This window comes from Phoca vitulina, unplaced genomic scaffold, assembly GCF_004348235.1.
Source record: "Phoca vitulina isolate PV1807 unplaced genomic scaffold, GSC_HSeal_1.0 scaffold2, whole genome shotgun sequence".
NCBI classification, from domain to species: Eukaryota; Metazoa; Chordata; class Mammalia; order Carnivora; family Phocidae; genus Phoca; species Phoca vitulina.
This window is the reverse complement of record NW_022589705.1, coordinates 11911412-11937334: the sequence shown is the minus strand read 5'-3', so window position 1 is coordinate 11937334 and position 25923 is coordinate 11911412. Positions and strand designations below refer to the sequence as shown.

Below are 25923 nucleotides of genomic sequence, written 5' to 3'. Positions count from 1 at the left end.
AAATGGTCTGTCTGCTGATCTGTCAGCTATTGCCACAAGAATTATATGCAAAAATGAAACAAAACAAACAAATATGAAACAACTCTCCAAAATTCAGCAGTTTTATTATTGCTAATGCATCTGCCATGTTGGCTGACCTAGATTAGGCACGGCTCCACCTGTCCCTCATCCTTCCTGGACCAATGGGCTAGTCCAGGCATGTTCTTCTCATGAGATGACCAATGCACAAGAGGGGCTATAGAAATGCACAGCTCAGGTTTGGAACGGGCGCACTGTCATTTCTATGCACAGGTCACTATCAAGAACAAATCACAAAGTTGGGCCCAAAGTTAAGGTCAAGGAGATAGAGTTCAGCCTCTATGAGGCCCCAGCAAAGGTGCAGAAGCAAGGGGCAACAGGGAATTGGGTACAATAAAGCAATCTACCACAGGCCCTTGTCAAAAGTCATTGTCAGCTCACAAAAAATTGAGTGTAATCTCTAAGTTTCATTGCCAACAACCTTGAGACATTCTGCCCTACTTTGTAAGACATTAGATCTTGTCAACTAAGAAAGTTGATCCACATCAGAGGCCCATGGCAACAGCACTGTTATCTAAAGGCATCAACTTGCTTCCATTACTCAGTGCTATTTATGAAGAAGGTTAATACATTTAAATTTGTGATTTTGATAGTCTCAGAAAACAAATACAGCCTGATGGTAATAAGTCCTAGAGTATATAGGGTGCTATAAATTTTTGGTTTATTGATGCCGTGACTAAACGAATTGCTAACAAAATATATTTTAACTGTAATATTATGAAAACATGCCATTTAACTATAAATCTTCACAACATGAAAAGCAACTATGTAATTTGGTGTTACATATTGCATTCATAATCACTTTTTTGGCACCAGGTAGAAGAAAACTATGAATACATTTACTGAATCCACCAATGCTATAAATGCCTTTGGATAATTTTTCTACCAAGAAAGCTACATTTCAGAACACTTCGTGTTCCTAATTCCTTTTAACACAGCTTAGTCTTAGTACATGCATTAAAGATTTTCTTTCCTCTTTCTCCCTTCATGCTCAAATCTATAATCACCAATGATCATGCAAGGTGGGGAAAAGGGAAGGAAAAGATGTTGGTTTAGAAAACTAAGTAAGAGAATACTTTTAAGAGAAAATTATCTGTCATTTATAACGTCTTGATTGGCCTGTTGTTGTAGAAAGATATCCCTTAAGATTATGCAGGATGGCCCAGGAGTGAAGAAAAGAGAATTAAATTGTTCTATGCAATAAGTAAGAAGTTTTTGTGGAAGTGGGGTGGCGGGAGGTGGTATCTGAGAACACAGTAGAAACTGGGGGAAGAGATAAAAGAGGTTGAAGAGAGAAAAAGAGGTTCATGGCAGGAGATGAGAGAACAGATGGCTATGCAGAAATCCGAAGTTGTGGGCATAGCTATTGATCTTAAAGAAAAGGGGTAGCTAATATTCTATTTTAAATTGCTTGCTGGGCTCTGCTGCAATATCACACAAACCTGACATCAACCTCCAAGTCACTGGTAAAAGTCTACAGTATATTTCATAGAGATCAGAAAAAAGAACTCTTCCCTTCAGGTTAACCAAAAGCAGAGAGAAGGGAATATCCACAAAAGATGAAACAAAGAAGAAGCAGAATTTGGTGGAAGTAGAAAACGTGAGCAAGAGGTGACCAGATGAGGGGCACCTGGGTGGCTCAGTCGTTAAGCGTCTGCCTTTGGCTCAGGTCATGATCCCGGGGTCCTGGGATCGAGCCCCGCATCGGGCTCCCTGCTCGGCGGGAAGCCTGCTTCTCCCTCTCCCACTCTCCCTGCTTGTGTACCCTCTCTCACTGTGTCTCTCTCTGTCAAATAAATAAATAAATAATCTTAAAAAAAAAGAGGTGACCAGACGAAATGAGAGCAGGGTTGCCAGATAGAATAAAGGACACCCACTTAAATTTTAATTTATGATAACAAAATTTCTTGCAATAAGTATATCTCAAATATTGCTGGGACATACTAATACTTAAAACAATTGGTATTATTATTTACTAAATCTAGCACCCCTGAATGAAAGCCTCTTCCACTGAAAAATCCTTAGCAAGCTTGTGTTTCTCTTTTTAACTTGTGATGGGGTTTCAGATCAGTTTTATTTAAATTCATTAAACATAATTCCCCACCTTCCAGCAGACAGGAGGACCTGAGGAATTCCAGACAAGTGAACAATACTAAACTTATCAATTTAGCTTGTTACTGGCTATTAATCTGTATTAACCTAGTCATCTATTTCCCATGTCTTTTTGGTATGGTCATAGCACTTTGAAATAGGGACTACCCTCCCAGTGAATTTTACCTCTTATGCTACAGAAAGAATAAAAAATAAACACCAGAAGTAGGCTGCTTTTTCTGGCATTATAGACGATTAGATACTCTGAACAACCCTCACAACTGAGTCAACTGAAACACAGGATAAAATGTTTCTTAAAATATTTTAAATGCATCACTGAGCTGTCACAAAGGAATGTTACAGAATCCAAAAATGAAATGAGAGCAGGAACTCTAGGTGGTAAGCAAATATGAAACTCTGCATGGAGAGTTTGTACTAAATCCTAGAGACACATTTAATAAAACTGCAGAGTACATGGCTGGTGGGGGGGAGGTGGGGAGCGTGTAAATCGTAGCTACTACCCAAAGTAGGGCATCAAATGGAAGACCCTGCACAAAGCTGAGATCACACAGGCCAACACCCTCAGAAAAAGTAATAAAAAACAAACCCTTCCATGCTGAAAGCGATAGTCCACCTCTACCTTGACACTGGGTGGAAAAGGAAAAAATATTCTCCTTGAAATCTCATAACCAGAGTGTTCTCTCAGGTTCACAGTGTAAATTCACACCAACACTGTGGTCCAAACACCCAAGCAGAGAATTTAAAGTGACCCCAGCGGACTTCTGAAAAAGAACAATGACAGCAGCATGAAATTGTTGAATCTCCCCCAAACTCATCCTGAAACCTAACCAAACAAACGAAAAAGCCTGGCAAAGGCTCACCACCAAAAGAAGACCCATCCAAGTAGAAATCTGGGGGGCAGGTGTGAGGGCCACCTGGTGAAGCTGAGAGGAGCCCTCCCAGGCTTCAAGTCTCGGTGCAAGAACTATCCGTGGGGATGGGAGAGGACCAACACTGCTACAGTGGTCTCAGCCATCTCAGATTCCTTTCAGAATCTCAGAAATACTCCGTTCCTCCTCCCCCGCACCCCAGTGCCTTCCACTGGCACACCCGTGAGCAGCCAGCTGACATGGGAAGCCGTGTCAGCTTCCTACACTACAGAGCAAAGCAGGGAGGGATGAAGAACAGGGCCACGGGCCACCAGGCAAGCCACCCCTTTCCCTGCTGCTGTGGGGCAACACTTGTCAAAGAGTGAGTGTGAGGGGCAGAGCCTCCGATGACTTCGTTGAACTTATCAGGCTTGAGGTCATTTGGTACTGCAACACAGCCTTGGCAGGCACAGAAACTGGTATGAGAAGGGGGACTCTGCTAATAAGAAAAATACCCTCAGTGGGTACCCTGGCTTTGTGCTCAGCTGGTCAGCAGCAGAGGCTAGAACGGCAAATCCATTTTATACAGAAGGGAGCCTTTGGTGGAACTGTCACTACAGGAACCTGGAAGGCAGCTCGTGCATCTAGTGAATTTAGAACCCTAGCAGAAAAGTTCAGAAGAAAAAAAATGGTAGCTCTATGTTTTGGTTACGATTGGCTGCATTCAATAAGGTGCCACAGGGAAGAAAGGAGCTCGGAGAAGATTTGGTTGGCTTTCAGAAAAGGATGAAAGAGAACAGAGTCCACAAATTCAGGGATTTGTACAGTACAGGAGGCAACCGCCTCTCAACCCCAAAGAGTAAAACGTAACATTGAGCAAGCTTTGGCATAACAAAGGCCTATTAAAACTCAGCTTTGGGGCAAACATCTGGTTAAGTTATGGACATCTAAATTCTGAGATCAAATCCTTCAAAATGATAATGGTGGCAGGGAGTAGAGGTTGAATTCGCAGGGCGGTAATCAATAAACACTTTCATTGGAACATTGGCTCAGGGAAAAGATATTGTGCCTATCTGGGATTTGGGGTTGTTTTTTTAAACACAGATACTAAGATTAGAAAATGGTGACCAATTTTTTGTAAATTTGAAAACCAGATGAAACATATCAATCCCTAGGGGGGGAAGTCCTTACCAACAATAACTGAAGAAATAGAAAATCTGAATATTCCTATAACCATTATATAAACTTAATTAATATTTTAAAACCTTCCCCAAAGGAAAAGTACGCCCTGAGAGCTTCAGAGACAAATTCTACCAAATATTCAAGTAAAAAATAACTCTAATCTTATATAAACTCTTCCAGAAAACATAAAAAGAAGAAATGTTACCCAGTTCATATTCTAAAGCTGCCATAATTCCATACCCAACCCAGACAAAGATAGCACAAGAAAGAAATCAATCACCCAGGTCAGGGTAAACTCATGAACAAAAATGTAAATATCCTAAGGAAAATATTATAACTCTGAATCCCAAAATGTGTAAAATGATCATGTAACATGACCAAGTTGGTTTTCCTTCTCAGGAATGAAAGGTTGTCTTAAAATTAAACATCAAGTAATCTAAATGATCATTCCAATAGATATAAGAAAAGCATTCAATAAAATTCAATATCCACTCATGATTTTAAAAAGAAAACCTAAAGAAACTGGAAATTGAAAGTCTCTAACTTATCAAAGGATATCTAAAAATAACTGACAGCAAAGCATATTGGGACTCTCTCTGCCCCTCCCCACTGTTCGTGCGCTCTCTCTCTCTCTCTAAAATAAATTAAAGAAATAAATCTTTTAAGAAAAGTCTAATTATAAAGGCAGGCATTAGAATAAAATATATTAAAAACTATAATTTTTAAAATAATAGCCTCCACATTGAAAATTTATATAAATATAACATTCATATGTACATTTTGCTTGGTATCTCGGCCTCCCCTTCCCCCCCCCTCGGGGACTCTGCTAAATGTAGTGCTTTCCAGCATTTTACTGTCATGCACTCTCTGGTACAAGACATGGATGTCTATTTAATACTGCGTCTATTTAACATTGTACTAGAGATTTTAGCCTGTATAGTAAGACAAGAAAAATATACCAAAAACAGATTTGAAAGGAATAAATATGTCAGTATTTGCATCTCCTATGATTGTCTACATAGAAATCCAAAACAGCAGCAAATTATTAGTAACAGAGTTTAACAGTTCCTTTTTACAAAGCCCACATGAAAATGCCAATTGCATTGCTCTACACCCTCATCAATCAGTCAAGAAATCATAATTTTTTAAGATACTTTTTTTTTTAAAAAGATGCATCTAGCTAGGGAAAATAACTAACAAAAGATGTAAAGTGTTTTACTGAAAAAAATATCAAACTTTACTTCAAGGCTGTGAGAGACCTAAACGAATGGAGAGATAGGCAAGATTCTTGGATAGAAAGATTTAATATCATAATGAAGTTAATTCTCACCAAAATGATCTTTAGATTCACTTATATACTTTTCAGAGCCCCAAAATATTGTTCAGAGAAACATGCAAAAGGAAAACAACTAGGAAAAGGAAAGTTAACACAAATGTCAGGGTAGTTTCCTTTGGGTGGGGCTGAGAATTAAATTCAGAAGGGGTTCATAGGAGGCTTCTGAGTTCTTAGTTTCTGTTCCTTAAACCGAGACACAGCTACGCAGGTCTTTGTCTTATTATTTTTCATTAAACTTTACATTTGCATTTTATACACTTTTGACTGTATGTTTCCAAATTGAGATTTTAAAAATAATATTAGTAAATAATTTGCCCAAATTGTCTACCAGCCTATAGTTCCCCCCAAAATTCCTGGTAATGTTAACCTATTAGACTTGGTAAGTACCAAGAGGGTCAACACTTCTTGTTCTTCATCTTATTTTCCATTGTCTAGTACAGTACCTGGGATGGAAAAATAGCTCCATAAATATTTTTTTAATGAGTGAATAAACAAAGCCTCATTAATCCTCTATACTGGCATGCATCCATGCCAACACCAATTATTCTCATCCTTAGAACTATGCTTCGTATTCATGTATCTCTAAGCCCTGCTGGTGTTCCTATTATTTCCTGCGCACTGTCTACTGGATTTCCTCTCTGCTGAAATGCTTGACTCACTTCCTCATATATGTTTAATGAAGCTGTCAGCAAAGCACTTTTTCATCAGACAGCCAGGCTTAAGTTTTACTTAAGCATGCTTTATTAGCATGCCTAATTCTACTTCCAGAAAACACAGTTAATTAAACTACCAAATCTGTGAGTGTGGCCTGGCATCACTTTTGGCATTTAGTAGCACTTACACACCAAGGGAAATTGAGGAACCCAACCCCTCTGCTGGGACTTGAGTAGCATGGCAAGAGCTGGGGCTTGTCCATGAAGAAGGAGCTGGGGCAGTAGTTGGACCGCTGTAGGAGCTTGTGCCCAGACACCAGCAGCAAAAGTGACTGGAGCCCATTCACTGTAGCCCCTGGCAACAAACACCTGAGGCTCTGAGCTCTGGGCTCAGTCCCCACGAAAAGCTACCATTGCACTGTATTTCTCCCTAAGAAGTTAGTGCATTCTTTAAAAAGGGAGTCACGGTACCCTCCATACCTCCCAGGGGCTCATGTTCATGAGTGGCGTTGGGATGGGGTGTCTTCTGATAACCTTGACAGAGTACATCAAGCAACTTGGGGATTTCTAGGTCTTTTGGGGAGAAACTGGGAGTCTGGGGCAGATGTGGCAAAGTTGACACATATCCAGACTAGCCCACTCTCAGACAGCCACAGATATCTGAGTCTATGAGGTTTCTCCTCCTACCATTCCTCCCCAAGCTTCCCTCCAGGTTCCAAGTCTACATATGTAAATTGAGTTTCTGCAGTAGGGCCCAAAACTCCCCAAGGAAGATATGCAGATTAATCTCTAAATGTAGTTCTGGGCTAATTAGATACAGAAACACAACAAATTCAGAGTAGGAAAGTAAACTTCAAAGAATTCTAGTTCTTGGGTCTCAATTGCTTCCCAAGGTGGTTTACACCAGAATCATGATGTTGAGGCCCCTTCTTGCCTCCAACAAAATGTCTTCCAAACAGCACCAGCAGTTTATGACCCTGGTGATGGAATTCAGGTGGTACCACTTTGCCTGACAATCCAAGCTGCTCTTGCCCCTAAAGATGTATAGCTTTGAGTATGGTCATGCAACCCCTCTTAGCCTCCCTTTTCTCATTTGTAAAATGGGGATCACACGGCCCTCCTTGTAGGGTTGTTGAGAGGGTTAAGGATATGACATATATGAGATGAGTTGCACAGAGTAGGCACCCAATAAACGGAAGGTATCTCTATTAATATTATCATTATTATTCCATTACCCTTTCACATTGCCTTCTGGCCTTGTAGAGATGATCTCTCCCTTCCTTCCCATAGTGCTCAATGAGACTTAAGCATTGACTTGACTCTGAAGTCAGAATATTCTGGGTTCCAATTATGATTCTGCCAATTAATAGGGCTGTGACCTTAAGCAAATCTTCTTGAAATCCATTGGAATAATAACAGTCCCAGCCTCAAAAAATCCTTATCAGCTAATTCATGGAATCAGTTTGCTAGGTTTTCTGAAAACAATAATTACTATTATTACTCCCTTAATTCCTAACTCAAATTCCTAGTATCCCAATGCAGATATTTATACTAAGAAACAAATTATTAACAGATTGAACCCTAAGAAAAGGTTATTTGTAAACCAAGAGAAAGTTCTTGTTAGTGGGAACACCGGAAAGATACTTTTGAACAGGAGGCTCTCCCGGCCTCATGGGTCCCTCTCTCCATCCCCACATGCTTGAGAGCACAGCTTCGGAACGGTTTCTGATGTCCAGGAGGAGCCTGATGCCTGCTCTGAACACTTAGAGACCAAAAAGACTGTTCCTGCTCATATTCTTAGACAAGTACAACAGGGGTTATTAAGCAATTATTTCCTTGATATGATCCTCTCTTCAACTTTTTTTTTTTTTTTTGGCAGTTGTTCCCTCTTCTCTTAATTTGGCAATTTAACATCTCTAATTAAAGATACTCTGTACCCCAGAACCACTGTGAGTGTATCTTGCACATCTACCCTGGGGACACATAGGGTATTGCCAAGGCTCACTTTGCGCGGTGCCCCTGTGCCTTGTGGGAGAGATGTTGCAAGGGGTTTGGGGGGTGTCTTTGAGGCTGTTTGAGGGCAGGTTGATCTGCCTGAGCAACAACATGGACTCCTTTTTTTTTTTTTAAAGATTTTATTTATTTATTTATTTATTTATTTGACAGAGAGAGAGAGAGAGAGAGCACAAGTAGGCAGAGCGGCAGGCAGAGGGAGAGGGAGAAGCAGCCTAAGCAGGGAGCCCAATGCTGGGCTCCATCCCAGAACTCTGGGATCATGACCTGAGCAGGAGGCAGATGCTTAACCGACAGAGCCACCCAGGCACCCCAACAACAGTGACTCTTACAGCACTTTTCTTTCACAGTAAAATTCCTTAACATTTGTAATAAACTAATTTGGGGACCATCTATTTATTGACTATACACACACACACACACTGGATATCGCCTCCATGACGCTGGATTTAGTCACCACAACATGCCCAGCACCTAGCACCATACTGCCCACCAAGTATATACTTAATAAATATCTATTGAATAAATGAGCAAACCAAGTTTCCAATGGAAGGAGATTCTTTATGTCCCCCTTTCTTTATGTTTCCTCTTTCCTCTTTTAGGATTTTAAGGGCCAATAATTCAGAACTATTGAGAGAGAGGAAAAGAAAAGGAATCAGGCAGCTTTATTACTTACATAACTGGAGTGAAGCATGTGGCCTAGATGTATAACTACAATGACTTACCCGCACCCACCCCTCATCCCCAGCTGAGCCATCAGAGGCCTCCCTGACTGGGTCAGGGAAAACGGTATATAGCAGAAAGCAGATCAAAATAAGTCTGTTCTATAAACAGGTGGCTCCAAAACAGACTGAAAAGTGGAGGGTGGCTGGCCGAGCCACAAGTATTGAGTGCCTCCCAAAGGCAATCAATAATTACCTCCTCCCACCCCACCCCTCCATGCCTGGGGAGAAATGAGTGGAGTGATAGATTAAGAACAACGCCAGATGCATCATTTCAAACTGGAAAGACCTGCCTCCATCAGATCAGCAAGCTGTCAGCATGGGTCCAGTGAGCCCCAGGCTGTGGTCATGATGCTGAGCCTACAAAGGGCCAGCGAACTCATTGTGACAGGTTACCAAGAGAGGATGTCCAAAAGAGGAGGGGACCTGGGCTGTCCCATCAGAGGACAGGGAGGATGAGGCTTTCATGCTGTGAGCCCTCAGTGCCGTCAGAGACAGAAACACACACACACACACACACACACAGCACTATCACTTTTCCTAGAACCCTGCCTAGCCAGCTTGGAAAGTGTCCCCAGGTTTCCATGTAAATAGCACTGGAGCAGTTGAGAGAATGGTCCCATCCTGAAGGTCAAATGACAGCTTAGGCTTATCTGGAAATGGGACTCTTATCAAACATCCCTGAGGGGTGGGGAGGGAGCAGGGCAGGTCCTACATACTGTCCAGAAGCTTTCCTCAGCCCCCGTTCCCTGTACCTCTCTCTCATTTCCCTCCCTCCCTTGGCACGAGGTCCCCCCCACAAAGTTCCCAGTGCTCTCACATTTTCTCTAGCTTCCCAGAGCCCACTCAGATCTGCTCTCCCTGAAATGTCCCCCAAATCACAAAATTAACTCTCCCTTTTTCCCATCACTATTCTCCCTTTTTCCCATCATTATTCTCATCCCCAAAACTCAGTCTCCCTCAGGAAAGCTAAACTGGGTATTGGGATGAAAACCTCTCATTGAATTAATTCACACAAAAGCTCCCCCTTTTTTTTTTGTCCAAAACACAACTGAGTAGAATTTCGCCAAAGATGTGTCCCATTTTTGGCTCTGCACGTAGTCACCTCTGAACATAATTCCTGGAATGCTGTCGCAAGTAGCAATCTCATGGGAAACTAGCCTTGGCGGATGCTGAAACTAGCCTTGGGCTGAAGCTGATAAGAAGACAGCAGAAAAGAAGATGAAAGGAATCTGGGTCCTGGAGGACACAACTGAGCTGATGATTGTAACATGCCTGGAGCCTGCCCTTTTCTTCCTATAGATTTCTCCTTATGTAATATAGGAATTTCTTATTGTTTAAAGGTCAGGATTAGGAGAAAGTGAGTAAACCAAGCAGGTGCAAGATCAAATTCTGTTTTCATTTAAAATTTTGATATTTTGTTCATCATGGATTTTTTTCATTAAAGCTGATATTTTAAAACACTACATTAAAATGGTATAAATCTTATATTACTGTTTTTTGGTGCCCCCCTCCCAAATGTGCACCCAAGGCAAGTCCCTCAGTTGCCCCCCTCAAGTCCGGACCCTGCTACTTTAAACTGTAATTTTTGTTACTGGCAGCCAAAATCACCTTCAAAGTGGAAAAAAAAAAAAAAAAAAAAAATGAAGAGTTTGATAAAAAGCTGTCAGGGAAATTGGTTATCCATATGGGATAAATGTTTGAGTAAGATGTTACCTTCAGGCAGACCCCAGGAAAAGCCCATATGCCAGCACTGCATTGTGGGAGAGAGGGAGAGCAAATGCATGGAGGGGAGTTACTGAGCTGGCCACAGCTTTGCAACCAACACAGCTCATTGCTGGGTCTCACAGGATGTTCCAAAAAGGCCATATGAAACCACTGGATCTGGAACACCATGGGAGGAGGACAGGCAAGCAAACTAAAGGCTGCCTTTCCTCTTCCCCTCTTCTCTTTCTTGACAGAAGTCCACCTGCTAGGGCTTTGACTCTCTTACACTTCCTGGTTATGCCCCCTCCGGGCAGCCACTAGAGAAATCTGAGCCTCCACAGGTCCCATCTACGCAGGGTGCAGGTACGACAGACTCTCTTTGTCAGTTGGTGCTGCACAAGGGGCTCCTCATGCTATGGCATCAGTGGCCGTGGCTTCATACCCATGAGAGCAAAGTGAGCCATTGCCAAGGTCCCACTGGCCAGGAAGCAGGGCAGGTGGCCAGCACCCTGGCTGAGCCTGGCAGATCTAGGATGCACAGAAACTGGCTCTGTTACAGATCCCCACCTCCCCTTATACACAAAAATAATTTCTAGGGCATTAAAGACCTAATTACTTTTTAAAGAACAATAAACTATAAAAGCACTAGAAGAAAATAAAAGCGTGCTTTTATTATTTGGGGGGATAAGACAGGCTCCCTTAAACAAGACACGAAAAAACAAAATCATAAGAAAAAGCCTTATTGATATAATTGTACTAAGAATTAAGCTTTGTGTAAACAATAGTTCTTGACTGGGGACAATTTTGCTCCCTAAGGAACATCCGGCAATACCTGGAGACATTTTTGCCTACCAAAACTGTGGAGGGGAGCTTGGATATTACTGACATCTAATGTACTTAAGCCAGGGTGGCTGCTAAACATCCTACAGTACACAGGATGACCCCCACACCAAAGAATTATCTAGCCCAGTATTTCAACAGTGCAGAGGTTGAGAAAGCCAATCATAAACAAGGTTAACAGACAAGTTAAAGGCCGAGAAAAGTTGTTTGACATTTATATCCCCAATAAAAGTTTAGAGTTTAATATGGAGAAAAAATTACAAATCAATCCCAAAAAAATTCAACAGAAAACAAGTGAGATCTTTTCTCATCCTTTCAATTGGTAAAAATTTTCTTAAATCCAATAATATCAAGTGATAATGAGAATATAGGAATGGAAGACTCTCATATACTGCTGGCAACCATGTAAATAAGTACAACTGCCCAGTACTTACTGGTATTCAACAGAATTTTTTAAAATTTGGGATGCTCCTATCCCACCAGTTGAACATCAGCAAAAGTGAGGTGTGCCCCTTTTAGGTCTTTTCCTCACAGCACCAGTCACCTCTGAACATAATTCCTGGAATGCTGTCGCAAGTAGCAATCTCATGGGAAACTAGGTGAGAGGTCCTCCACGCATTTCCTCTCTTCCTGACGATGGAATTTAGAGCTACCTTTGACCTAGCTTCAAGCATGCCTAGAAGGCTAAAACAGCAGGAAGGTCCATGTTGGCTGCATGGACAAAGGCATCTTTCTACATGAACTGTCCACCTTGGGACCTTTATGTGCGAGAACATACATGTCAACTTTCTATAATCAACTACATTTGGGGGCCCCTTTGCGGAAATAGCTTGCTTTACTCTCACGAATACATTGTAGGTGTGTGCAGTGTGTGCAAAAGCACAGGGAAAGATCTGGAAGACTACACACAAAACTCAGGAGTTTCCTCTTGGCTGGGAGACGGGTTTGGGAATCAGCAGCCAAAGAACTCTTTCTGTGATGTTTTTCTTTTAAATAAGAGATGATAGTCACACACATTTTTATAGCACACATGCATTTTTAAAAAACTGTGTTTTTAAAACAATTGACCGAGATTATGTTGCCAAAGCACATTCAACAAACGGTAACAACTAGTAGTAAGAGGCAGATGCAAGATAATAAAAGCATATGATTGCACTCAGGAGACCCAGGTCTGCAGCTATGTTCCAGACCTTGGTCAAGCTGCTTCGTCTCTGAAGCTAAGCCCTTTCATGTATAACATAAAGACAATAATACCTCCCCCACATGACTGTTGTAAGGAAAAAAGAGAATCATGTATGTAAAATTCTTAGAATGGTGCCTAGTCTTTGGAAAACACTTGATAACTGAAACATTTGTTTTTGTTATTATTATTAGGAAATGTGTGAAAAACAAAAGAAAAGTTCTCTATTCTGCTAGAAACATATATGTGAAAATAAAAATAAAAGGGTATATAGCCGGTAAGGAAGGAAAGAATGAAACAAAATTCAGCCCCATTTAATATGCATACATTGAGCACCTATTATGGGCTAAACATTGGGATGGGGGATGTACAGGCAAGCAGGGGCCATGTGCAAATAGATGAAACAGGGAACCACATCCCATTCATAGAATCTAGACATGAAAGTAGGAGGGCTGAGAGGCCAAAAAAGGAGGGGCCTTGAATGCCCTCTTGGAGAATCTGGCGACATTGTGGAGGGTGGATGTGAAGGGGGCATGGCTGGGAAGCAGGAGAAACAGGAGAGGTGATTGTTAAAGTTACATCAATGAGCATAGTAAGAGCAAAGGGGACCCAGAAGAAAGGCTCTTCAGGTGCCAAAACCCAAAGTAAGAGACGATGCACTAGACAGGGGGGAGGAGAAAAGGAGGCTGCTGGGTTTCTAGCCGGGGTGACTGGTTGTGTCTCTGAACTACAGAGATCAGGAGGCGGCCGCCTTCCCCGGCTGGAGGAGGATCTATTCACAAAGCCAGCCAATTCCTGTGCTGCCAGGTCTGAGGGTGTGAAATGCTTGGGTGGCACGGCCAGATCCCGCAGAGGGACACTTACAGGCAGGATCAGGAATACGTTAGAGGAGGAGAAAGACAGCTGCTGGCCTCTGCCCTCCACAGACCCCTGGAAAATGGCATCCGTCACATGGCCAGTGATCTAGTGCTTCCATTTACCCTAGAATGGCCCAACTCCACGTCCCAGGTCAGGCCCGTCTTTCACGGGCATTTCTAGCTCCATTTAAGCCTTACAGGTTGCAAGGGCTAGAGGGACAAAAGATGGAAATGTGTTATCCTGTATTAGAGTCCCTGGTATCTGTGTGCTTAATCTTTCATATTTTCAATTAAATCATGAGGAAATAATTATGCAAACCAGAATTTCACCATCCATAGGGAAATGATTAGTTTACTATCCTTGAGAGGTTTGTACCAGGGCATCTAAATCTTTAGATAAGGAGCTAATTTAATTTTGGTCCCCCTTCTGCTAAGATTTCATACTCTGGGGTAATATATCAAAAAAAAAAAAAAAGAGAGAGAGAGAGAGAGAGAAAACATGTGAGATCTCTGGGTCAAGAAAATTAGCATGATTATTAATAAACAGAAAGTTGGCCGTTTTATCTCAAGAGTCTACAAGGTTCTTTCTCACATACATTTACTCTTAAAGAACACACATTTATTCTTAAAGATCATATAAAGCAAAAACTCCAAAAACCAAACACCTAAGTTATACTTGAGGCCAACTGTTTTAGGAAAGGTCTTTATTTTTATATGTTTCTATTACCAAATTTGTAACACCTTGCATCATAGAGTTTTCAGGCTGAAAGAGACCATTGCACAGAACTTCACTCATTTCAGAGGTGAAATGAAAGCTCCACACAGGGCACCTGGGTGGCTCAGTTGGTTAAGCGACTGCCTTCGGCTCAGGTCATGATCCTGGAGTCCCGGGATCGAGTCCCACATCGGGCTCCCTGCTCAGCGGGGAGTCTGCTTCTCCCTCTGACCCTCCTCCCTCTCATGCTCTCTGTCTCTCATTCTCTCTCTCGCAAATAAATAAAATCTTAAAAAAAAAAAAAAAGAAAGCTCCACACAGAGCTTGGTGAAGCTCACTCAGCTGCTTAGCAGCCCGGCCGGGGCGAGAACCTGGGTTTTCTATTTCAGTCCAGCATTCTCTCCTCTACACTACACTGTCTCCATTCCTGACATCTGGTCATTTGTTTAAAAATTAAATTTTAATTAAAATTTAGATTCTAGGGGTGCCTGGGTGGCTCAGTTGGTTAAGTGTCCGACTCCTGATCTCAGCTTAGGTCGTGATCTCAGAGTGAGTTCGAGCCCCACATTGGGCTCCACACTGGAAAAGGAGCCTACTTAAAAAAAAAAACAAAATTGATTCTAGCACTTCTCACGTTATATGGAAAATATTTTTTAAGATGTTATTTATTTATTTGTCAGAGAGAGCACAAGCAGGGGAAGTGGCAGGCAGAGGGAGAAGCAGGCTTCCCACTGAGCAGGGAGCCCGATTCGGGACTCGATCCCAGGACCCTGAGATCATGACCTGAGCCGAAGGCAGACACTTAACTGACTGAGCCACCCAGGCGTCCCATGTTATATGGAAATTTTTGTGTTCTTTTTTTCATGTCTGTCTTTCTAACAGACTGTGAGCTCTGAGAAGTACATATTATTTATTTTTTATATATGCCTAACGCCTAGCAAAGGCTCTGTGATGTAGTTAGCACACAACAACAAAAACTGGCTGAACTGACCACTCAGTTCTCAGTGGTACCATGAATACTTGCTGGGGGTGCTTCCCATCAACATCTAGTATGTTCTGGGTTGATTTTATGTCTTTACAATTGTCTACATCTTACTACTTCTTTTTGTTCTATTTATGTACTTCAAGAGGAAAAGGCAAAACCTGACCTCTTTTCTTATCCCCCAGGCTCCTCTTCTTTATTAAGCTGAAATCAAAAATATTAAACCACAAAAAGACTTGGTTCACGCCCCTCCTCCTGTAGATAGCAATGAGGACAGATGTTCTTTCACTGGATTTGATTAATTCTTTCATAATGGAATAAAAATTAACTTCACAGAAACAGTACATACAGCCAGAGGTAATTCAATGCCTAATGAATGAAATATTACATAACCAAACAGCTTAAGTGGCTATTCTTGATTCAAAAGGCACAGCCTATTTTACAACATTTAATTTCCTTTCATTCTTTCTAATTTTGTCATTGTGTAGTAATTACTACTCTTTGAAAACCATGCCTTCCGCTCATCCCATTCCCGCCCTTGTAAACGAACCATGCCCACCCACACTAGACTTCGTTAGGCTTGATTTGAAAAGTCATGGCACAAAAAAGCAGGTCATCACTCTGTCTCCAGGATGCTCCCAGGCCCTCTCCTGCTTGCCTATCCCCTGATTTCCCCCACTCAGCTTCCAGGCTCCTCCACACCCTGACATTTGAGGTTGGTGCCATGGTCTCATACTTTCTTAGTAACGTGGACAGATGATTCCGTTTGGACTTGTTGTCCCTCCAGGATGGAATTTCTCAGCTCTGCCTTCTTGCTCCCCTCTGTGACAGCCAGCAAGCAGAACTCTGCCTCTGGCCACAGCACCCCTGGGAACACAAGCTCCAAAGAGCCCCCGCCTGACAGGGGAGGGAGACTGGCAGGCGTCAACACTGCTCACATTCCTACTTCCACTCACCATCTTCCCGTATCTTAAATTCTCCCCCTCATCAGCTTCCCTAAAACCTTAGCCTATAAAGCTCTGTACCCCCACACCCCGCCTCTCCCATCTTCCCCTCTCTTTGGAGAGCCTACCTCTCCCATGAGGACACCCCTGGCCCTCTGCAGGGTAGGGGGTGGATATGGGTGCTCCTCACTCATCTCTTCAACTTCGAGACCATTGTCCACATGCACCCTCTCATTAAAGGCCTGCTCCACCAAGGTCCTGCCTTTGACCACTTATCCCCTTTGTCGTCAACATTTTTTCCTACTTCCTGGTTACTCCCTCTCATTCATTAAAGACTTTAAGTAGCTAGATCACTAGAAATTGTTCTCACCCCACACTGTTACTCTGTCAGAGTTATAACTCAAAATCTCAATCTGGCCCAAGCTCTCTCCTCCCAGGTTATCTGCAATCATTCCCACTACCTCTGTTCTTCAGATCCTTTAGGACCTGTGGGCCATCAACCCACACCCTTCTCTATGCAACAGTCTCCCCTCCCGTTGTGCTACTTTGATTCCAAAGTCCTAAGGGATCGCCACCTTCCCTTGCTCTCTGTGCTCTCATACCCTTGCCTGTTGAACCCTAGGTGAATCGTCGAGCTATCTGATGTCAAACACTGCTGGAGAAAATCTGGTGTGGTGTGGTAGGATTTGCTCTGCTGTCACGCACCTCTCTTCCTCTCCTTCCTCTGGCCACCTCCATGGAGTGAAAGCCAAGGGTCCGTTCTCAGTCTTCACCTTACCTAACGTGACCTCCAAAGCACCCCACGTTCTGGCTTTCCTCCTAACTCGCCACTGCTGCCTCCTCATCACTCTGACCTCTCACTGGAAGCTGCACCAGGCCTTGGTCTTCAGCCCGTTATCTCCTCCCCCTTACCTACACTTACTGCTTAGGTAACCATCTGATCTCTTGGCTTTAAATGCCATCTCCATGCTGAAGACTCCCAGATGTGTGTGTCAAGCCTGGATTCCAGAACTGCCTTCTTGAATTTTTGCCTAGGCTACCTCATAGGCATCTCAAATTTCATATGTCCCAAACCCAGTTCTCCACCTCCCCACTTGGCCCCATCTTTTTTGGGATTCATGCAGTCTCCCCATTTCAATAAAAGGCAGCTTCGTCATTCTATCTCTCTTGGTTCAGAAACGTGACTCAACAATTTCTGTTAAACCTCTAACTCATCTGTCAGCTAATCCTGTCAGCTCTCCTTCCCAGTCTCCTCCCCATTGGAGGGCACTGGAGAGCATCACCCTCTTTTTTTTTTTTAATTTTTTATTGTTATGTTAATCCCCATACATTACATCATTAGTTTTAGATATAGTGTTCCATGATTCATTGTTTGTGCATAACACCCAGTGGTCCAGAGCATCACCCTCTTGATATCCTTTCATCTCAACCATTCATAAGATCATTTATATGCTGTGGTCAGGAGGCAACCAGTTTGCAGTGGTTCTCAGCCTTTGCTGCACATTGGAATCATCTGGGTTGTCAGCGCCTTTAAAAATTCTGGTGTCCACATCCCACCCCCAGAGATTCTTATTTAAATGATCTGGAGTATGGCCTGAGACTTTTAAAAGCCACTCCTGGGAGAAGGCTGGGGGATGGGCTAAATGGGTGCTGGGTATTAAAGAGGTCACTTGTTGTGATGAGCACTGGGAAAAAAACAATGTGTAAGGGAAAAAACCAATATTACACTATATGTTAACTATCTAGAATTTAAATAAAAATTTGGGGGGAAAAACCCATAAAAAATTAATAAATAAAATCCACTCCTAGCCCCCACCCAGGTGGTTCTAATGTGCTGCTAAGTTTTCTAGCCACTGTGTTAGGGCTTTAAAAAGAGAGACCTGGTGAAAACCATTAGTATTAACCAGTGTTGATCAAGTAGATTTCAGAACCGGTATCACACACTAAAAATAATATCCCCGAATCAAAATAATCAATAATAAGAATTAAAACTGGGAAGCTATATCACTATGCTCTATTCTTGTGAACAAGCCTTATAATCTCAATCTTTACTTTCATTTCATTTTCTTTCTCATTTTTATAGAATCTTTTTTATTCATTTTAAATAGTGATCATTTGGTGAGAAAATCTTACCACTGGCTAAAAAATTGGCCAGAATATCACCAGGTCTCAGCTCTGGATCCTCTGTGTTTTCTTTTCGAGCGCAGACATTTTTCTGTGAATTTTGAGGGAAATGAGCTAAGAAGCTCATCACAGTTTTAGGCCGGCTTGAAGGAGTTTAGCAATGTAACAAGGTCGGTTTCATCACCTTGACTTTCTTTTTCAATTTTTGCCCACTTTTCTTGCAAAGTATGCAGGCGTGGTGTACAGAGTTCTCACGCGTGACCCGTCTGCAGTTTTTTAATGCTAAGTTAACAAGAGGAAAGAGATAATTGGGAAGTAAAGAAGAATTGCTTAAAAACACTCGAGGAGTGGTGTGGGGGAGGACGGAGAAAGGAAGAAGCAAAGGAGGCCAGGGCCTGGCACTTTTTCTCAGTTCCCATTATGCGGTGGGGTGGGGGGAGCAGGTAAACATCTGGTAGACCCTGTCGGGGGGGTGTCCCCACATCACAACTGAATCTAACAGTTCTCTTCCCCACCCTAATTTCTATTTTCCTCTGATCGAAATTTGTAAATATTTCCACCTGTTTAATGGAATTCATGAATACTCCAGATTAATCCAAAAATACAGATTGAGTTGCCTGATTTTCTTATTAAATTCTTCTTCCGATGCTCATTGTTCCAGGGATACAACAGAGCATGTTTATCTCAATCTCCATCTGAAACCTAAATTGTATTTCTTTCAAAACATGTCAACCAGAGAACCACACGAATCAATATAAACAACTTCTTTAAAAAAAAAAAAAAAAAAAAAACCCTAAAAGAGAATGGAGCAAATTCAATTTTGTGGTGCATTTGGCTTGTTTGTTTTATTTTATTTTTACACTTATTTTACTGCCCTTGCACTTCAAGCTGGAATTATGAGTACACTTCTCAAATTATTTTAAGCAAATGAAAAAAAGATTCAACACCCTATGAAAACAAATATCTCAAAATATCTCCTATGGTCGCAACGTTCATATCTGAACATTTAACTATAATCCTACATAGGACCGGTAATACTTGTGGGTTTTTTTTTTTTCCCAATCGTTTGTAATTTGACTTGAAAAACATGGAATTTTTCCATTTTTGAAAAATTGTCTAAAAAAATAAGAACGAGCCTTTCTCTCCTGTGCTACATATAAAGGACCTTCTTTGTCACCTTCTCTCCTGGAATCCCAACAGACCGACCCTACCTTCACTCCTCTAACCAAGGTAATGATGGTTTGTGCTGGAAATCTAAATCTGGCCCCAGGCAGCCCAGTGATTTTCCAGGTGGACACAAAGGGAGAAAGCAGCGCGAAGAGAGCCTGCGGCCGGCAGAACTGGGAGAAGTCTGCCACCTAGTGGAGGATATAGGCCAAGGCTGGTTACTTGAAATAGTTTTGTGCCAGGGCCGCGTGGCTGTCAAGAACCGCTTCTATAAATGGAGTACTGGAGCCATAACTTCCATTCGGGACATGGTGTACTATCCAGAGACTACCCAGCCCCAGCTACAAACAATATGCCAAACCCCAGACACAAAACGTTCCTTCCTATAAATGAAAACTACACAGTGGCGCCCTACATAAAACCCCTTCATCAAGTAGTGCGTCATGAAGTACACTGAGTGTTTTTACTTAACAAATCCCCTCCCATTGCCACAGTGATTACCAATGTATTCTGTGTGTCTTTTCCTACACGGTGAAAACACAAGGTGCGAAGTATACTTATCCCCCATTATTATGATTAAAGTTGTACTTGTGAATTTTCTGCACGGAGAGCATTTTTCAGCTCTTCATACCCATGCAATAACTTATCCCAGTTTATGGCTGCCACTCAAAAATGATTGACATGTTCAAATAAAGTTAAGGGATTGGGAGCTGGATCCCAGGCCAGGCTATGCAGATATGTTTGTGCTCTCTTCTTTTGATTCCATTTGTCACACTATTCTAGTTCGCTTTATGTTTTAAATGCTTGTTTTAAATTTATATTAAAGTAGCACTTGTCTGCAGCCAATTAAGCCAACTGTGCTCTTTCTCCATGGGGGCCCAAGGTGCCATGGCTGCAGACAGTAGCCTCCTGGGTAGTAGATGCAGCCTGTTGATTGTATGGGTTGCCCGAAGGGACCTTGGAGACAGCACTTTCCAGTGAACACTGAGGTCTGACCTCATGCTATCTCCAATCTAGGCTGCAGACAGGTACGCGGGGTGCCTTTGGAAAGCCCCAGGGCACAGTGGCCAGCGTCCACATTGGCCAAGTCATCATGTCCATCCGTACCAAGCCGCAGAACAAGAAGCATGTGATTGAGGCCCTACACAGGGCCAAGTTCAAGTTCCCTGGTGGCCAGAAGATCCATATCTCCAAGAAGTGGGGCTTTACTAAATTTAATGCAGACGAATTTGAAGCGGCTCATCCCAGATGGCTATGGGGTCAAATACATCCCTAATCGTGGCCCCTTGGACAAACGGAGGGCTCTGCACTCATGAGAACCTCGGCACTGCTCCCTCCCTATTCATGCCCACCAATAAATCCTACTTCCTGTCAAAAAAATAAATAAAGTAGCACATGGACAGGTACCTATTTGAAGACATCAGTCCTCTGTTCTACCCCTTCCTACTCTAGTCCTGTTCCCTAGAAGTAACTACTTGTCAGTCTGTTAGATGCTTCTTCTGCTATGTTCCTCCATAATCTCGAAATAAAATGTGTCTGCTGCTGTGTCCGGATCTACTGGTGGTGGACTGTTTCGGTTTGGGTTCCCTCCAAAGCAGACCACGAGGTAAGGGTTCCTGGGCAGGATGGGGAAGTAAGATGAGACAGGGAAGGAAGCCAGGAAAGGGTACAGCATCACACCAGCTGCAGCTGCGGGCACCTAGAGAAGCTATCACACTACAAAACACTATTGGGAGAAATTTTTAAAATTAATACACGGAAAGGTATACCTTCTTCATGGGTCAAAAAAATGTCATTTCTCCCCAAATTAATAGATTCCATATAACCCCCAATCAAATTTCCCACAGGCTTTATTATAGACATTGAGAAGCTAATTCCAAAATTCATATGGTAACGCAAAGGACCTAAAATAGCCAAATCAACCTTGAAAAAGAAGAACAAAGTTGGATGATTTACCGTACTTGATTTCAAGATTTACAAAGCCACAGTAATAAAGACAGTGTCATGCTGATTTAAAATAGACGGGTAGGGGAGCCTGAGTGGCTCAGTCGGTTAAGCGTCTGCCTTCGGCTCAGGTCATGATCCCACGGTCCTGGGATCGAGCCCCGCATCGGGCTCCCTGCTCCGCGGGAAGCCTGCTTCTCCCTCTCCCACTCCCCCCTGCTTGTGTTCCCTCTCTCACTGTCTCTTTCTCTCTCTCTCTGTCAATTAAATAAATAAAATCTTTAAAAAAATAAAAATAAATAAATAAATAAAATACACGAGATCAACAGAATAGAGTCCAACAACAGAAGCACATATCTATAGACAAATAATTTTCAACAAGGTACAAAGTCTATTCAGTAAAGAAAAAATAGTTCTTTCAACAAATGGTATGAGAACAATTGAATATCCATTTGCAAAAGCACGAACTTCAATCCACACCTTGCACCATATACAAAAATTAACTTGAAAACAGATCAGACCTAAATTTAAAGGCCTTTAAACTACAAAGCTTCTAGAAGCAAACACAGTAGAAAATTTTTGTGACTTTAAGCAAAGGTTTCTTAGATACAATACTATCATTCATAAAGAACAAATTAATAAATTGGATTACATCAAAATTTAAAACTTAACAAATTGATAACCTGGACTACATCAAAATTAGAAACTGTTCTCCAAAGACACAGCTATGAAAATGAAAAGACAAGCATCAGACTGGGAGAAAATACTTGCAAACATATATATCTGATAAAGGACTTCTACGCAGAATATATAAGGAATTCTCACTATTCAATAATAAGCAAACAATTAAAAAAAAAAAAACGGTCAAAAGACCTGAAGAAATAGTTCAAAAAAATGAAACATAGTTTCTTAATTTTGACTTAGGTATACACCCATAAATATAGTGGCAAAAAACTAGGGGCAAAAGAAAAAAGCACATAAGAAAGAAAATGCTCAACATCATTAGTCATTAGGGAAATATAAATTAAAACCACAAGAAGATGGCACTACTATTAGAATGGTTAAAATTTTAAAAGACTGGCCACAAGTCAAGAATGTGGAGTAACGGGGCTCCTGGGTGGCTCAGTTGGTTAAGTGTCTGCCTTTGGCTCAGATCATGATCCCAGGGTCCTGGGATCCACCCCAACGTCCTGCTCCCTGCTCAGCAGGGAGTCTGCTTCTCCCTCTCCTGCCTCATGCTCCTCGCTCATGCTCTCTCACTCTCTCTCTCTCTCAAATAAATAAATAAAATCTTAAAAAAAAAAAAAAAAAAAGAATGTGGAGTAACTAGGACTCTCACTGATGGGAATATAAAACAGTATGAAAACTTTGGTAAACAGTTTGGCAATTTATAAAAAGTTAAACATACGCTACCAGATGATCCAGCCATGCCACCCCTAGGCATTTACCCAAGAGAAATAAAAACATATGTCCATACAAAGCTTGTACATGAATGTTCATAGCAGCTTTATTTGTAATAGCTGGAAACCACTCTAACATCCATCAACAGGTCAGTGTCCATAAACAAACTGTAGAATAGCCCTACAATGGAATACTGCTCAGCAAGAAAAAGGAAGGGACTATTAGTACATGCAGCAACACAGAGGAAGCAGTCTGCAGTCAAAGAAGCCAGACATTTATGTGAAATTTATAAAATGCAAGCTAATCTATAGTGATAGCAGGAAAGAAGATCAGTGGTTTCCTAGTGGAGGAGGAAATTTTTAAGGCTGATGGTATGCTCATCACCTTGATCGTGTTTATAGGGATACAGATATGTCAAAACTCATCAAATTATACACTTTGAATATGTGCAGTTTATTGTATCTCAATTATACACCAATCAGGCTGTGTAAAAAAATATTACTTACAAAGACTCAACTGGGTCTAAGACCTGCTTAAGAAGTTACAATGTCTAAATGTGATTCTTATAAATATTAGTTCACTTTTCTTCTTCCAAGCAATTAAATACGTAACGTCCTCATTAACCTGCATTACAATAGATCCCTCTCGTCCACAGGGGTTATGTTCCAAGACCCTCAGCGGACGCTGGGATCGTACCAAACCCTATTTATACTGTTTTTTCTTATCTATATGTACGTGCATGTGGTAAAGTTTAATTTATAAATTAGGCACAATAAGGCATTAACAATAACCAATAATAAAATAGAACAATTATAACAATACACTGTAACAAAAGTTATGTGAATGTGGTCTCTATAAAAATATCTCATTGGACTATACTCACCCTTCTTGTGATGATGTGAGAGAATAAAAAGCCTACCGCTGAGCTGAAGCGAGGTGAATGACCTAGGCATTGCGACGTCGAGTTAGACTACTTACTGACCTTCTTACGATTCGTCAGAAAAGGGATCATCTACTCCGGGACCGCGGCGGACCGCGCAACTGAAACTGCGGAAAGCGAAACCACAGATAGATAAGGGGACACTTGCTGTGCATATATTCCATATGTAATCAGCATGATTTACATAATTCTTGGCTCACTTTGGAAGTCCAGGAGGCTCAATAAAAATACCTGCCTTTGCTCTCAACGGAAATATGCGCTGCAGCGGATGACTCCGGACAGTGGGGGGAGCCCGGACAGTGCATCCTAACACTAGATTGGCAATTATGTGCATCCATTTAATTTAGCCAACCAAAGCTGTCAGTATCCCTGTGAGAGCCGCAGTCAACAAGGATGCAGAGACATCCCCATCCTCCAATTAGAGGCACCATTCTATTGTCTGGAAAAAAAAAAAAAATGACATCTCTCAGAAGGAGCATATATTATTTGGATTAAAATTTAGGTGAGTCAGGAGTATAATCTTTGGACCCAACAGGCTGAGGTAAACTTGGCCCTACCTCAGTTTGTATATCATCATAATCCGGATCAACTGAAATTTAACAATCTTATCTGGGACTATGTGAAAAACTAATACAAGATAGACCATGGTGTTGAAAATTAAACAAAAAATTGGGTTTAAACAATGTATACTTTTTTAAAAGATTTTATTTATTTATTTATTTGACAGGAAGAGAGAGAGAACACAAGCAGGGGTAGAGACAGAGGGAGAAGCAGACTCCCCGCTGAGCAGGGAGCCTGATGTGGGGCTCGATCCCAGGACCCTGGGATCATGACCGGAGCGGAAGGCAGACGCTCAACAGACTGAGCCACTCAGGCGCCCCAGTTTATGCCTTTTAAATGGTGGTCACTAGACTGCTGTGGAAAAAATTCCCATGACCAGCACCTTCAAAGCCTTGCTGTTGTAAGCCTGGTGTCATTATTTTACTGGTCCTGTGTTACTGTCACAACAGGCAAAAAAAACAGTCTTCCTATTTCATTTTGCATTGGATGATAGAAACTAGAGTTTTGTAAGTCCTCTGTTTGCAGTCAGTAAAGCAAAGGGTAGACTCTGGCAAGAAATCCTTGGAAAATACAACATCTGGGCTGAGGCTCTTGGCCATTTGTCATGTGACTATCCATCCATCCGGGAAGAGATTGATTGTATTAGTGTTCCCAAAGCTGGTGCTATTTATTCCAAAGAGGTAATTTATACAGTTCAACAAAGGAAGGCATGAAATGGGCTGCAAAAGTCATAAATCTATTTTCTCTCTCCCCCTCTCTCTCTCTCTCGGAAATTATGCATGCTTGGTACTTGCCATGCCTATATTAGAGAACCATATTTATGGTCTTTGGTGCTCCAAATAGGCAAATCTATAATTGAATAACATCATGAGCAATTATCAGTTATAAACAAGGATGTCAGTTCACTTCTTAGCCTAAGGGCCCGTCCACAGAGTTGTACCGAATCAACCTCTCATGCGTCTTCTGCCCAGGCCTCCTGACCCAGGGGAACTCCACTGTGGGGAATTCTGAAAAGGGGAGGGAATACCTCACCAGCAGTTACCACCTGATAGTACCATGAAAAAAAAAAAAAATAGGGGGCACCTGGGTGGCTCAGTTGGTTAAGCGCCTGCCTTTGGCTCAGGTCAGGATTCCAGGGTCCTGGGATTGAGTCCCGCATCGGGCTCCATGCTCAGTTAGGAGTCTGCTTCTCTCTCTGCCCCTCCCCCTGCTCATGCTTGCTCTCTCTCAAATAAATATGTAAAATCCTTTAAAAAAAATAGGAAAAACTTTGCTGAATAACCCTTTTGACCAATGTATGTCTCTTAATGTTCTGAATCTTTCTGCTCATGCCTTATATGAAGAATAAGTGAATTATTAAGACTTGGCATAGAGAGGAAAGTCTCCCATAATCTCCGTTCAAAATTCTCTAAAATAATAGTCATACATTTTTATTAGTCAAATGTGCATAAATAGGCAAAATCTCCAAACTACAACAAAATTCTTCAATTGTCTACTGACTCTTTCCTCTCCTTAACATAGTTTTATTACCTTACAGAAGCTTCTCTCATTTCTCTCCAGGAGGAACATCTTAACAAATAGTAAAGTGGAAAGAGAACAATATCAGAAGAACAAAGA

The 25923-nt window shown here is 41.8% G+C and overlaps 1 non-coding gene across 1 annotated transcript; it reads left to right on the top strand.

The window, feature by feature from the left end:
• Nucleotides 1-20296: 20296 nt before the first annotated feature.
• On the top strand, nucleotides 20297-20430 carry LOC116627002. The gene has a single exon (XR_004298390.1). It is a non-coding gene; the product is annotated as a small nucleolar RNA SNORA70 (small nucleolar RNA).
• The last annotated feature ends 5493 nt before the right edge of the window (nucleotides 20431-25923 follow it).